This window comes from Apodemus sylvaticus, chromosome 19 (assembly GCF_947179515.1).
Source record: "Apodemus sylvaticus chromosome 19, mApoSyl1.1, whole genome shotgun sequence".
Classification (NCBI taxonomy): domain Eukaryota; kingdom Metazoa; phylum Chordata; class Mammalia; order Rodentia; family Muridae; genus Apodemus; species Apodemus sylvaticus.
The window spans coordinates 15,038,646-15,054,201 of NC_067490.1; the positions used below are offsets into that span (position 1 = coordinate 15,038,646).

Below are 15,556 nucleotides of genomic sequence, written 5' to 3' on the forward strand. Positions count from 1 at the left end.
TTCTAATTTTTGAAAAATTGTTTTATTTATTAACATTCCAAATGTTGCCCCCATCCTGGTCCCCTCTCCAAGAGTTCTTCACCACATCCTCCCTCTGCTTTACCTCTAAGAGGGTACGACTTTCTCACACCCCCATGCCTCTCACCCACCCACCCCCACATCAACCCTCCAACACCACTCTTCTCTCCGGCATCAAGTCTCTACATGAGTAGGTGCATCTTCTCTCACTGAGGCCAGATAAAGGCAGCCCTCTGTTACATGTATGTCAGGGAACTTAGACCAGACTTTGGTTGGTGGCATAGTCTTTGGGTGCCCAGAGAAGAGGGAAGAGGGTGCTTTTTTTGACAATAATTGAGCAGAATCAAGAAGAAAAAAAACCCTACATAATAGGGTTTTAAAAAACAGCAGTGTTAAAAGGCACTAGTAGCAAAACCAAGCCCAGGAGCCAAGTCTACTTGAGATTAGTGGCTGCGGAAATGAGTTCTTTCTGAAGTACATAGACTATGCCCGGTGGGGGTGGAGGGAAGCAATGGAACTGAACACTTTCTTCCATTTTGACCTGGCTATAACTGATATTCCATGAACTCAAGTGGAACTTGGCCTTCCTCGAGAGCAACTCACCTTCCATTGCTGCTGCTTCAGGGCTTGAAGAGGCAGGAAGAATTGGAGAGGCACAGGTTCAGCTGTGCAAGGGAAGCAGCTTAATGGAAGGGAGAGAGTTCGCATCTGTAATGTCAAGAATCACAGAAAATGAAGGTGCAAGTCAGTGGCCAGCTAGAGCCATGAGTGCTGAGGGCCTGTCTGTAGGGGACACAGTTTGTTTATGCGACAAAGATGACCTTTATTTGATTTTCTTCCTCAAATTAGTCACAGCCTCAAGGCAAGTTTTTATGACCTTGACTCAGAGGTATGGGTATGGCTCGTGTGTGTGTGTGTGTGTGTGTGTGTGTGTGTGTGTGTGTGTGTGTAGTTATGTATAGGTATCTCAATGGCAGCACAGTGACAGTGATCATTAAGGGTTGTGTAGGTACCCAACCTGCTTTTATTCAAGATATTTATTTTTTTCTAGTATATACATTTTATTATTTTTATTAACCATTTTATTCATTTACATTTCAAATGATATTCTCCTTCCTGGTTACCACTCCACAAATCCTCCATCCCAACCCTATTCTCCCCTCTCCCCTTTACCGCCATGAGGGTGGTCCTCCACCCACTTACCCACTCCTGCCTCAAGGACCTATTCAAACATGTAGGCTTAGATTTTTCAAAACCTACTTTAATAAGGGTTCTCAAATGCTTTGACAAGCCTCTTCTTCTAGCCCACCATCCAAAGGTAGGGGAGAAAAGGTGATAAATAGGACAAGGGGATGTGGACCTCCTTAGAAGTAGTTCTTTGGGGCAATTCCAATCTGCGTTTGTCAGGATGCCAACAGTCCATTTCAATAGTGTCACCAAACACAAATCAGCACCGGCAGCATGATCCAGCAGAAACAGCCAGGCCTCCGCCAAATTAGCATGAGACTGCCAGAGTGATCGGCCATGCCTCTCTCAACAAAGTGAAGATCATTGAAGATGTGAGGCCAATGAAAAGTTACACAGCTAGCTATGCAGATCCCGTCACTGTCCATTGAGTCCTATCTATACTCTCTCCAAACATCATGTGTCCTCCCATGGGTCTTGCCTCAGCAGAACACCGTGTGGGTCTGCATCACATGACACAAACAGAAACTTACACTTCACACACGTGTGCTCAGATTGTCTGTGGATGGTTATTTGCAAGCCTGACACAGGGACTGTTAACATGATTAAACAGTCTGGAAAAGCATACATTGCTTTTCTCTGGTGTTTCCATATACAAGACAATTGCAGCATGAAGCCCTCTTCTGCGTGAAGAAGCACCTTTAACTAGTGTTACATAGCCTTCTGAAAAAAATAATTCTGTACTAAAACAAACATCTTGATAAAAATAAAGTAAACACTAACGTCCATTCTCAGTGCTTTTCTGGTAGTTTACTTTTGTTACTGTTTGTTTTTGTTTTCTATTTTATATGCTTCTCTTTAAAACTTTTATCTGATACAAATTGAAGTGCTTTAGCATGAGCTTGAGACTTATGGTTGCTGGTATTACCATCACAGCAAGTGTCCAGCCATCAGTCCTAACAGTGAGGTCTTGTGTAGAGGTGAAGTTGTTTACAAGAATTCAGCTTCTGACTAATGAACTAAGGGCATTGAAACAAATGGGGGCAGTAAATGGATCCTGCTCGTGGGGTTAGGGTGAGGTAGCACATTTCCCAGCTCGGATTTCCAGTGTGTCACACATACGTAGGCCTTCATTTGTTCACTCACTCACTCACTCACTCACTCATTTAATCACTCACTCATTCATGCACTCATTCATTGATTCACTCATTCATTTACTTATTCAGTCATTCACTTATTCACTCACTCACAAACTCAATCACTCACTTATTCACTTATTCACTCACTCAATAACTCATTTGTTCAATCATTCACTTGTTCACTCATGTATTCATTCACTCATTAATTCACTCACTCATTCATTCATTCACTCACTCATTCATTCACTCATTCACTTATTCATTCACATTTTCATTTATGCATTTATTCACTCACACATTCACTTATTCACTTACACACTTATTGACTCATTCCCTCACTTGCTCACTCTCTCACTTATTCACTTGTTCATTCATTCACTCATTTACCCACTTGCTCACTCATCCACTCATTCACTCACTCATTTATTCACTCACTTACTTAATCACTCACCCATTTACTCACTCATTCATTCGTATACTTGTTCTTTCATTTGCTCTCATTGTCTCATTCACTTATTCACTTGCTCATTAAAACACTCACTCATTCATTTACTCACTCATTCATTCATTCACTCACTCACACACTTACGCATCAATGTGTTCATTATAAGAGGAAGTATTTGTTCTTTTCTCACTGTGTAGATGAATATGCAAACAATTCTTGCCTTTCTGGGTGCTGTTTGTGCTGAAGTGCTCTTCCTTAAACTCTGCAATACCAAGGTAGCTGTTGGGATCACATCTAATCCTTTGAAGCTAAGAAGTGTAATCAGTCTCTCTCTTCCTTCAGTTACATATTAAGATGTACCACCCAAGGCCTGTTAGATTAAATAGTTAGATTTGTGGTGGAGCTAATGTTCCCTCTGAACAATACAAATTAAACAGATTGGATTGCTGAAATTATTTCAAAAGATGAACAGTCATAGAATGGAAATAAACTACAGAAAGTAGGAAATTTGAGTAACTAAATCTCCTAGGAAACATGCAGAGCAGATGGTAAAGTATCTAGTCTCATCGTTATAAATAAATTTCAGAGACATTCAAAGCAGCCTTACAAAGTTTTACTACACCAACAAATGACAGCCAGCCTCTGCAGCAGGCAGGAGAAGCTCTGTCACCCTTTGTGTCTCCTTAAATTAAACTTGTTTCTGTTTACCACATCTCTGCCCATGCTTAGAATCTGCACACACATTAATCTGGAAGACATGCAAGATCATTTGGCAAAAGCTTGTAATTCTTTCCTCGGGATTTTTTTTTAATGCTTTTTTGGATTATGACATCCCCAACTCTTAGAACAATACTCAAGTTGATGTTGGAAGAGACCCAGCCTCTGATTGTGTGCAGCCCGCTGCAACAAGGCTCTCTCTGCAGCCTTCACAGGAACAGGTTATGCTTCCAGATAGCTAAGGCAAAGCCTAGCTACTCAACTCACTGCCTATGTAAATACAGCTCTGTGACTCACTCATGCCCTCGGAGGCTGAGCTGATTCACTTGTTCCTTAGACTCACTCACATGATGCTATCAACAGTGAAAGGGATGATTGGCATGGAGAATGGCAACAGTTCCTGAAGCAAAATAAATGTCTTCATCAAAGCTCTCTTTACCATGAATTCATCTAAACGTGGACCCCACCGGATCATACTGCACATTTTGTATTTCAATAAGAATCAACCTCTCATTTAGTTTCCTATTAACATAAACCAAAATTTTACTCAATAATATTTTTGCATCATTTCCTATAAAACCTGGTAGGGGTAACGCATGCTTCTGAGTTAGGCATGCATCTTTACTCATGATATTATTAGGAAGTCTGTTCCTTCAGGTCCAGGTTCACATTTGTTTATACACTGAGAAGCTGGGTGTCTTGGACATGTTAAATATCTGCTGTGTCTCAATTTGGTATTTGGGCTTCATGTGCTAGAAACAAAAGCAACTTGCTCATAGGTATGAAGTGAATGTCATATGAAAGGGTTTACATCAAGCTGCTTGGCATGCTCTGGCAATTAGTACATATGGAGGGTACTCAAAGACACTGTCTATCTCTGGATGTTATGAATATTTTAAATCTGAATGAGCATAGACACGTGAAGGTGCATTTCCTTAGGTCTTTGTGACTCTCACTGAAGTCACTTTATGTTGTTCTGGTTTGGTTTTTGGCATCTCAAGGCAAGTAAGTATCATCTGGGAGGAGGGAACTTCAATTGAGAAAATACATCCACCTACTTGGCCTAAAGGCCAATCTGTGCAGCATTTTCTTGATTAATGGCTGATGTCAGAGGGCCTATCACACCATGATGGTGCTCTCCATGGGAGCTATGAGAAAGCAGGCTGAGCAAGCTATTAGGAGAAAGTCAGTAAGCAGCATTTCTCGATGGTCTTTGCTCCAGTCTCAACCTCCAAGTTCCTAACTTGAGTTCCTGCCCTGATTTCCCTTCATGAGGTATCATAATTTTTAAGCTGAAATAAACTCACCTCTCCAATTGCTTTTGCTCGTGATTTTTACCATAGACATAAAAAGTAAATTAAAATAGGTACTCATGAAATTCTGCCACTCATGTTCATGCTGGTGTGCTATCTTGTTAAAAAAAACATTTGCATATTTGATTGTGTCTCCTGAGTTATCCAGAGCTAAGCTCATGGGAAAACTGCTCTCTAGTTCTTCAGAGCCTCTCTGACCCTGTCTTCTCTCTGACCCTGTAACACAATGTCCACCAGCTACCATGGATTTACAAACCTCAAATTATATCTGTAAGCTGTTTAAAGACATTTATGTCTGTGAGCCACTGGCATCATAAAAGCCACGAGAATGTATCCTCTCATTCTAGTTGATGTGAGTTGTTACTAACTCAGTGACAAAGAAGATAACCACACAGAATTCACATTAAGTTTGTTTATACTTTGTTCCATATGAATGTGATTAAAAGATAAGGCTTATATTTACAAGAAGAAACATAATTATGGTATTTCAAACAATCTGTTCAACCCATTACTGACAGGTTTCTGTAAGCATAAATGAATGAAGGAATGGTAGAAAACACTGTTTGTGTTAACTTCTTGGTTTTCTGTTTACCATCACTGATGTACTTTCAAACACCAACATCAAGAAGACATAAACCTATTCAAACTTTCCTATTTCAATTCCTTTCTTTACAATGTAATTGAAAACTAATTGGTAGGACAGATTGTGACTCCTATCCATAGGATAAACATTTGAAAAATGTTTGTAGTAGTATAAACAAAGGTATGAGTTACTAATGCCACAAACTTACATGTTGTTACTTCTTATTGATCTTTAGAAAGCAAAATAGTTACATACAAGGTAGTTGGTTGAATTTCCCCTCTCCGTTCATTCACCCATGTGCCTGTAGGTATCACTGTACTATATATTAAATTAGAATGGGAGCAGGCTGTTTACTAGAGGTTGCTGATTCTATTTTGTCTTTTTCCTTTGTCCTTGCAGTTTAAGGTAACCATAGTTACCATAGAAGGACACATAGCCAGATCCATTTTGAAGCCAGAGCCGTTATTCATTCCTTCTGACTCAGCTCTTGTCTGCCTGCTACCACCTTTGGCAAAATGGGAATAGAGCAGGCAGCTGATTTTTAGACTTGTCATAATAATTAATGAGATAATGACGTTCTCTCATCTTAAAAGAAAGCGAGGAGACTCGTCTCTGCCGAGAAATATTAGATATTATCATAAGGATTATTCCCCTTAATACCTAAGCCATTACTGGCAATCAAGTTAATCATATCTTTCCAGGAAGAAAAAAAAGAAAAATTAATTCAAATCTTAAGAAATCTTCATTTTTTTTTTTATTTCAGATTTCAGGCCTCACATCAAAGTCTTGTAGCAGATTGCACTGGATTGGAGGAGATGCTGAACCATTCCTCGTTCTGAAGTGTAGAACATCAGAGGACAAGGATCACAGCACAAGAAATCACAATCACTCATACTATTCATTAAATCGAGGCCACTGCTGATTCTGGTAGAGAGGACATGAAATTCCATACCCCATATGCGTATGGACGGAACTCTGGGAAATCCTCCTGAAGCCCGGTGGTTTTTCTTTAACTTCTGTGGAAATATTGATCAGGAGAGAAGAGAAAACAAGGGATGGTTGGATTCTGCAGTCTAGAGAAATTTTTGAAAAGAAAAAGAAAATAGGAAACAGCCATTTTAAGAGAATAGTCAGGTTTTCTTGTCAGATGACAGAAAGGAGAGAGGGGCAGGTGAACAGTTCACTCTGAGGATGTATATGCCATTCCAGCATGCAGATATCAGGGAAGGACACTTGCACAAACTCAGTCCCCTCCATAACAATGTGAACTTGTGCGATGTATTTGACCTGTCTGTGTCTTAGATTGTTTAATGAAACTTCAAGGAAATAGGGATAATGATCCAATATACATCACAGATTTGTGACAGTTCAATGACTTCTCATGAAGAGTCTTCAATACTTGGAAGGATATTAGGCCACTGGGTGAAGACATCAGCTATGCATGTTAGCTGGAATCTTACAACCTTTCTTTAAGATTTCCTACTGCAGCCGGGCAGTGGTGGCGCACGCCTTTAATCCCAGCACTTGGGAGGCAGAGGCAGAGGCAGGCAGATTTCTGAGTTTGAGGTCAGCCTGGTCTACAGAGTGAGTTCCAGGACAGCCAAGGCTATACAGGGAAACCCTGTCTTGAAAAAAAAATTCCTACTGCTTACATATTGCATAGAGGCATTTCCTCACCATCAGAAGATGGTCTCAATGATCAAAAAAATATAAACATGTACAAATCAGATATTTGTATAGAACAGGTCTGAAAGCCACAATGTCTTAGCTAGGATTTCTATTGCTGTGACTAAACACCATAACCAAAATGCAAAAGGGGGAGGGAGAAAAGGGTTTAATCAGCTTATACTTCTACATTGTTGTTTATCACCAAAGGAAGTCAACACAGGAACTCAAGCAGGTCAGGAGCCTGGAAGCAGGAGCTGATTAGAGGCCATAGAAGGTACTGCTTGCTGGCTTGCTTCCTGTGACCTGCTTTCTTATAGAACCCAGGGCCACCAGACCAGATATGGCACCATGGCCTGGACCCTCTCCCATGGATCACTTAATTTAGAAAATGCCTTACAGCTGGACCTCACAGAGGCATTTCCTCAACTGAGGCCCCTTCCTCTCTGATGACTCCACTTTGTGTCAAGTTGACACACAAATCCCATGCATTTACTTACGACATAAACTTGGATAGACCTGCTGTGTGCATGAGACTTTGTTTCCCATGAATCACTGGGCTGTCTTCCTTGCAAAGCTTGAAAGACAACTTTTTTTTTTTAAATAGTGTAGCCATATTCACAAGCCATATCCACCTACATTGTGGCTTCTCTTACAGGTATATTTTTAACGTGAAGTTGAATGCCTTTCTCCTGAAGACAGGAAGGTTTACAAGCCTACTAACAAAGGAAACACCCCTGACTTTGTGAGGAATAGAAAGTTGTTTGTTTACTTTCTGGTCCCCCTACTTTCTAACTTTGTGATGTTGGCAATTTACAACATTTCTACGTGTGTATTTCCTCTCCAATATGGGCTAATAATTCGTTCTTTGTAGAATTTGTTTTGAAGGTTAAATATAAATTACTTTCTGGTTCACAACGTTTGTATATAGTACCCAGTGTCTGATAGTTAATATTATGAATATGATTTTAACAGGAAGCTATAGAAAAATAACGTAGTACAGATTCGTAGAATCCATCAAAACAGGTTGTAAAAATGACTTAAAGAAACATCCACCATAGCAATGACTAACATTTTGAAAAGCTTTATTTTTCCATGGAGAACCATATCCCAGCACAGTGTTGTGTTTCTGTGTTCCTCTTGTCAGGAAGGGTAATATACATGATGCATTGGCTAGTGCTAATGAAAGTTTTTATTCTTAAGGCACAAAATATTTCCCAACACAGAGCACAAGGTCTTTGTGCTCATGTCAGCCCTGGAGTGGAACTTTTGAGAAAGAAGTAGGAAAAGCACTCGTTCTCGGAGATATCAAACTGTGGAAATAAAATGAAAATAAAATATCAAGTGGCAGATTGCTTTTAAAGTGTTAACTGAAAATTATGCCTACATATTATGAAACATTCAACCAACATTCCTTTAAATATCCTGAAATAGTTTAATAACAAAAACAATTTCATTTGTTTGTTTATTTGTTTTGAGACAGACTTTCTCTGGTAGCCCTGGCTATCCTGGAACTTGCTCTGTAGACCAGATTGTCTTTGAACTCAGAGATCAGTCCGCCTCTGCCTCCTGAGTAGTGGGATTAAAGGCTTCTGCCACCATTTTCTGGCTAGTGTTTAATTTTTTTAATGGAATTATTTCTTCAGTTTACTCAACATTCTCTAGAGTTTTCTCTATGGGGCTTAGCATCTTTCTTATGGGTAGAAGTAACATTGTTACTATTTGCACTGCAATAACACTTTAGTATATAGGAAAATATTATTTCTTTAACTGATTATTAGAAGACAAATAAGTAAAGATGACTATATCTTGTAATTGTTTTGTGCTTAAAATAAAATCAAACAAATCAGAAAGGCATTTCTTCTTCTAACCCTGTAAGAAGAGAGTGAATGCACCCTTCTCACTCATTACAGTAAGCTGAATGATCAGGAAGGCATGCCTAGCAAGTAACACTGTTATTATTGATAAAAAGCTGTTCCAACCTGGCAGTACATGAGGACATTCAGGGACTTAATTAAGGCAAAAAAAAAAAAAAGTCAACGTAATCTCTTTGTTATGACTTTGGAGACTTGGGTTGCTTGTTCCCAGCTGTTATGGGGTCTGTTTTTCCTTTTACACGCTTGAGAATATAAGGGTCTTTCCACAGAACTGTTTAAAATATATTATTCACAGAACCGCATATTTAGCAGATTATTTAGCAATAACATAAACCAAAAATCAGACTGAAGAGATAACTCAACTGGTAATGTGCTTACCTTCTGAATATGTGCACTTTGATTCCCCAAAACTCAAGGTAAAAATCAAAAGAAAAGCTAAGCCTGGTGACAGGTTTCTATTTCCAGTGCTGGGGAGACAGAGACAAGCAGCTTTCAGAGAGTAAACAAGATGGCTGAGTAGATAAAGATACATGCTATACACATATAGTTATATGCATGCTATATTGACCTAAATTCCATTCTACTCACACACACACACACACACACACACACACACACACACACACACACACTCACTCACACACACACACACACACACACACACCACACCACTATCTTACAATACAACATCTCATCATATTCTTAAGTAGTTACTGTTATACAAATCTCATAAATCAATGAGCAGAGACTGTCTACTATCCAACTCTCTCCACGGGGTTTTCTTGATTTTCTTAGTCAAACATTATAGCTTTCAGATACAAGAGTATAACTAAGTAGCTCTCTACGCCTCTTTCCCACATTCTACAGCCATGAGAAGACAGAGGTAGCAGAGCCTAATCAAGAAGGCTTGAGTAAATAAATGCCTCGACATACATCTGCTGGTCACCAAGAAGTCTGGAACTAACCAACATAGAAATACCCAGCTTTGCATTCATTTCTGAATGTAGCTGTTCTGAATGAAGCCAAGGCATTTGATTTGGACATAATTTCTTATTCCACCTTGGCTACATTCTGTTATATATGTTATATATGTTCAAGTGGACAATAGCTGCATGCAAAAAATATTCTAGAATGGCAAACTACTATATTATCGGTTTGGATAATAGTACTTATGTAGGTAACCTACTATAACATAATAGGAAAGTAGTTCAGCTATACTTAAAATTATATTGTATACATTGTCTACGTTATATTAGATGAAAAACATGGTCAAGATTATGTTTATGATAAAAACATTTATGCATGTTCTCATCATTATTATTAAATATTGTTATAAATCACCATGTCATAGATTTATTGGAGAAAACTACAATAGAAGACAGAATGATGCAGTGTGTCATAGCAGAGCCCTGGAGTAGAGGCGTTGAGACAGGAAAAGATCAGCAAGAGGCCATGTATGTCCCCCCTTTAAAAGATGTATTTGCTCATAATTCCATCGGACATCTCAGGAGTGAGTAAGAAACTTCCTCATTTGAGAGCAAAGTCCACAGCATAACTGTTCATGAACCCAAGACTCTCTGCCTGGAATTGGCACCCAAAACTTTCTCTTGCTTATAACTTCAGAAACTTGCTCTCTTGATGGAGATTATGACTTGGCTTTGCTGCTTGATTGTTTTGTTTTTCCAGTGCTTCTGAAATAAGCAAGCAGAGCAGGGCTTGCAGATGCAATGTAAAAATGAGCCAACAGAAGGTTTGAGAATACCCAGGAGTATAATTAACATTCTGTAGTTCTGATGGTGTTTATTTGAAAGTCTTTAAACTACATCAGTTTGCATTTGATGGGTTCTTGATGAACCATCTTTCCTTCTACTTTGTGACTAGGAGGTGGTATCAATTTCATAGCCAAGTGGAAATGGGTTTGAAGCTGGGCTTGGTCATGAACTACATCTGTGACTTTGAATTTCGAATCCACTAGAAACAGCAATTGAACCTGGCATTCAAACCACGTAAAGGCCATAGTCCTAAACACAACATGGATGTATAACTGACCCACATCAGTAATGATAGTCACAGTCTCAGATTATAATTGACACACATGGTCGGTTGATGTTCTTTTCCCCAGTTGATCCCCCTTCCTGCTGTTCTCTGAGGTAGAGTTGGTAAATGAAATAAATATTTATTAAATTGGATATTTTTTCACTTTCATCTGCTGCATCTGGGAGTTGTGCTCTGTGGATGTGGCTTTTGCTTTTGAGGACATTGTCTTTTTATCAGTTCCCCATGAGGACATGTATCTTAGTCAGGGTTTGTATTCCTGCACAAAACATCATGACCAAGAAGCAAGCTGGGGAGGAAAGGGTTTATTCAGCTTACACTTCCACATTGCTGTTCATCACCAAAGGAGGTCAGGACAAGAACTCATACAGGGCAGGAACTTGGAGGTGATGCAGAGGCCATGGAGAGTTACTGCTTACTGACTTGCTTCCCCTGGCTAGTTCAGCTTTCTTTCTTATAGAACCTAGGTCTACCTGTCCAGGATGGCATCCCCCACAATGGTCTCGGCCCTCCGCCCTTGATCACTAATTGAGAAAATGCTTTACAGCTGGATCTCATGGAATCTTATCATCAAGGGAGGCTCCTTTCTCTGTAATAACTCGAGCTTGTGTCAAATTGACACACAAATCCAGCCAGTACAATGTGATGTCATTTGGGAACATGCTATCGTGGAGGCTTAAACCTTTTGCAGGTAACTTCCTGCTATTGTCAGTTTGGGGATCTATGAGTCAGCCTAGAGCTTAAGAAATGACAGCAATGGAGAAGACCTGTTTTATTTAAAAAGAAAATTTGCTCCAATTGTTGCTTCCCCCCCCCCCCCCGATGATTTTGCTTAAACAATTTCTGTGCCAAAGATCTCCTTTAGAAATTACTGAGACACAGAATGGTTATTTCTTTTATTTTCTGTCTACTCTTCTTTCCTCTCAACTTATTGTGTGCTAAGTTCAGTCAACCTGAAAACAACTAAACAAAGCAACCGCATCCGTGGGAGTAGAAGGCATGGCTTTTGTATGCAACTAGCAAATTTTCCTTCTACAGCTGTGCTTCAGGGGTCATCAGTTTGAATGAAAATATCAAAATGAATTATAATCTCTATTTCACTTTCCTTATTTTGAAACAGGGTTAACACTAGTACTTTCTATCATAGTTTGGTGACATGACTCACGAGTCAAATAAACTATTCAGCCAAGATATTCACCATATATGTTCAACTTCTCCTGCTTAAAATAATCTGATATGTATATATATATATATATATATTGGATTTTTCGAGACAGGGTTTCTCTGTATAGCCCTGGCTGTCCTGGAACTCACTCTGTAGACCAGGCTGGCCTCAAACTCAGAAATCTGCCTGTCTCTGCCTCCCAGAGTGCTAGGATTACAGGTGTGCGCCACCACTGCCCAGCAATCTGATATATTTAATATAAACTCCATTATTTAGAACTATGCATTTCAATATTTATCAATCTGTATTAATGATATTGTCTGCATATCCTTACCTACTAGTTTATAGATTCAAAGTCAGAGAATGTTAAAAACTGGAAATACTGATTGTTGACTGATTAAAGTGGGAACAACTAATTCTCTCAGAGCCTGCTGGTTTTCAAATGACTCAAATATAAAAGCCAAACTGTCACTTGTTATGAGTTCTGGTACTTGGCTTTCATACACCTTAATGAATATGCTTGGTATTTATTATTACAAAACCATAAATAACTAATGAAGTATGTGTTGCAGGGCATTATAGCTATAACAGAAGAATTGCATTTCTAAATAATAACTTTTATATTTAAATGCATATTGCATTAATGGAATGTATATTGATCATATCAATTCACCATTACCAAACCAAACCTTCTTAATGGCCCTACATAATCTCCATCCTAGCTTCATGTCTCGTTTTTGTACTTATTAGTAACCTCCTGAGTTCAATTAGTGTTTTTCACATGCTTGTGGGTTTGGGGCTGCCACTGGGCTTCCAGAGGCCACATCCTGCAGGATAGTGACTCTTCATCTTTCAAGAACTGTCGATGGCAAATAGCTGAGCTTTATAGAAACATGTATACATAAAGAATTTATCAATTGTATATAATCTGACAGTTTGACTTTTGAAACTTTTGCTTGTTTTTGTTTTTATTTTTCGGTGTATTTCATTTCATGGTGTAGGCTTTAGATATTCTGGAGCCTAATGTAGAACAGGCTGAAATTTTGAAAGCATATCTATTTCTAGTTGAATTAAATCATTAATTATATTTTCTTTAAATGTTAATAAAGATTACTCAAAAGAATATAAAATTGAATGTCTGCTATAGTAGCTTAAAATGAAGTTAAGGAATAATTAAAATTTCAAGTAGGGATGTTCCATTTAAGTTGGTTTCTGTTGCATGTGGTTTTTAATGCTACCAGCCTTTAGCTCCAAGACCAGTGGAGCTGCCAGCTCCTACCTGGTTTCCCTTTTGTTCTACCTGCCTTTAATGGGAAGTGACCGAGCTACATGCCCCCTCCTGAGAACCTTGAATCTGTGGATAAAAGACAGACAGACAGACAGACAGATGAGATTGGTGTGTTCAGGGTGGTATGGCCGATACAGCTGTCACCTCGGAGGCTCTGTAACTGCATGACAAATACAGAGGGGAACACTCTCAGCCAGCCATTGAACTGAGCATAGGGTTTCCAATTGGGGGAGCTAGAGAAAGGACCCAAGATGCTGAAGGGGTTTGCAGTGCCATAGGAGAAACAATGATATGAGTCACCCAGTACTCCTAGAGCTCCCAGGGACAAAAACATCAACTAGATAGTACACATGGTGTTACCCATGGCTCCAGATGCATTGGAAGCAGAGGATGGCCTTGTTGGACATCAAAGGGAGGAGAGGCCCCTGGTCCTGCAGCAGTATAAGGGAATACCAAGAAAGGGAAGTGGGAAGGGGTTGATTGAGGAACAGGGGGAGGGGAGATAGATGGCTTATGGGACTTTCAGGGGGAGGGCAGGAAAGGGGAAAACATTTGAAATGTAAATAAAGAATACATCTAATAAAAAAGAAATATTTAATAATTAAGATTTTCATCCTTTGGGGAAAAGGCAGACAGACAGAAAGACACACACACACACACACACACACACACACACAAGTTTGTTTCTTTGCAACTTGCCTACTAGGCACAATTGCTTGGCATTACTATTGCCTGTCTAGAAAAGCACACCCTTACTGATATTATCTGTCTCTCTATTTGTCCTAAACTTCAGTGGCTAGTACCACCTAGCCCCTGCCAAACATCCCTACCCTTGTGGTGGAGGCCATAGGCCCTAGCTCCCTCTTAGCCCCAGACCTCACATAGTTGTCATGTTCTTTTCCCTCCAAAGCATGGCAGAAAAACCTTCTCTCCTTCCCTGAATCTGCCTTTTCCTCCTGGAACCTGGAAGTCCTGCCCAGCAATTGTACCCCCCCCCCCAGCCTTCTTTACTGACAAATCAAGAACCAATTGGGTAATAGGACATTAGCATCAGAACCACACCCTTCAGGTTTCCTCATTATTTGTTTATTATTCATTCATTTATGTAATTTGTGTGTGTGTGTGTGTGTGTGAGTGTAGGCGTCTGTGTAGAGTTGTGCTATGTAGAGGTCAGAGGGCAACTTTCCAAACTGCATTCTCTTATCTACCATATAGGTTGCAGATACTAAGACTATCAAGTCTCAGTCATTAAGCACTGAGCTTTTTCATCAGAGCAAGGGACGATTTCAACATAGACTCTGATGTGGCTTAAGAGATAGGAAGAATATGCAAGAGTGGGTGACTGTTGGTTTCTCAAGGAGGGAATCATTGTATTAACAGCATTGAGAATAATCAGACACAAGAACATGTAGCAACAAACAACGAGATTATCTTCTGCAATATTACAAAGGTGTTAAAAATCCCCACAAGCATTTAAACCTAAGAAACATGGTCGCTAGAAAGATTTTACAGACCTAACGTGAGTGACCACGTACAAGTTAGTAGTAATTCACTAAGAAACACTTGTACATGGGTGTTGGGGATAATGACGGTGGAGGGGAAGGTAGAGTGTTTGCCATCTTTATATTGATGACTCCATAAAACTATTTGTAGATTAAGCTAATCTACAAAGTGATAGATTATGGAATGAACGTATATGGAGCTGTAATAACATTTCACAATATTTCAGTATGAAAATCAGATGTTCTCTACAGTGGTACGATGGTGACTATTATTTTTTTTTTTTGAATTTTTTTTTATTAGAAATATTTTTTATTTACATTTCAAATGATTTCCCCTTTCCTAGCCCCCCCACTCCAAAAAAGTCCCATAAGCCCCCTTCTCTCCCCCTGTCCTCCCACCCACCCCTTCCCACTTCCCCGTTCTGGTTTTGCTGAATACTGCTTCATTGAGTTTTTCCAAAACAAGGGGCCACTCTTCCTTTCTTCTTGTACCTCATTTGATGTATGGATTATGTTTTGGGTAATCCAGTTTTCTAGGTTAATAACCACTTATTAGTGAGTGCATACCATGATTCATCTTTTGAGTCTGGGTTACCTCACTTAG

General features: G+C 39.4%; 1 long non-coding RNA gene across 2 annotated transcripts in view; it reads left to right on the forward strand.

The window, feature by feature from the left end:
• LOC127669990 (uncharacterized) overlaps nucleotides 1-9,554 on the forward strand; it is a 29,984-nt gene extending 20,430 nt beyond the window's left edge. For both annotated transcript variants that reach the window (XR_007974455.1, XR_007974453.1), the window contains exon 4: nucleotides 6,164-9,554. This is a non-coding gene — a long non-coding RNA (uncharacterized LOC127669990). The remainder of the gene's footprint in view (nucleotides 1-6,163) is intronic.
• Nucleotides 9,555-15,556: the final 6,002 nt, after the last annotated feature.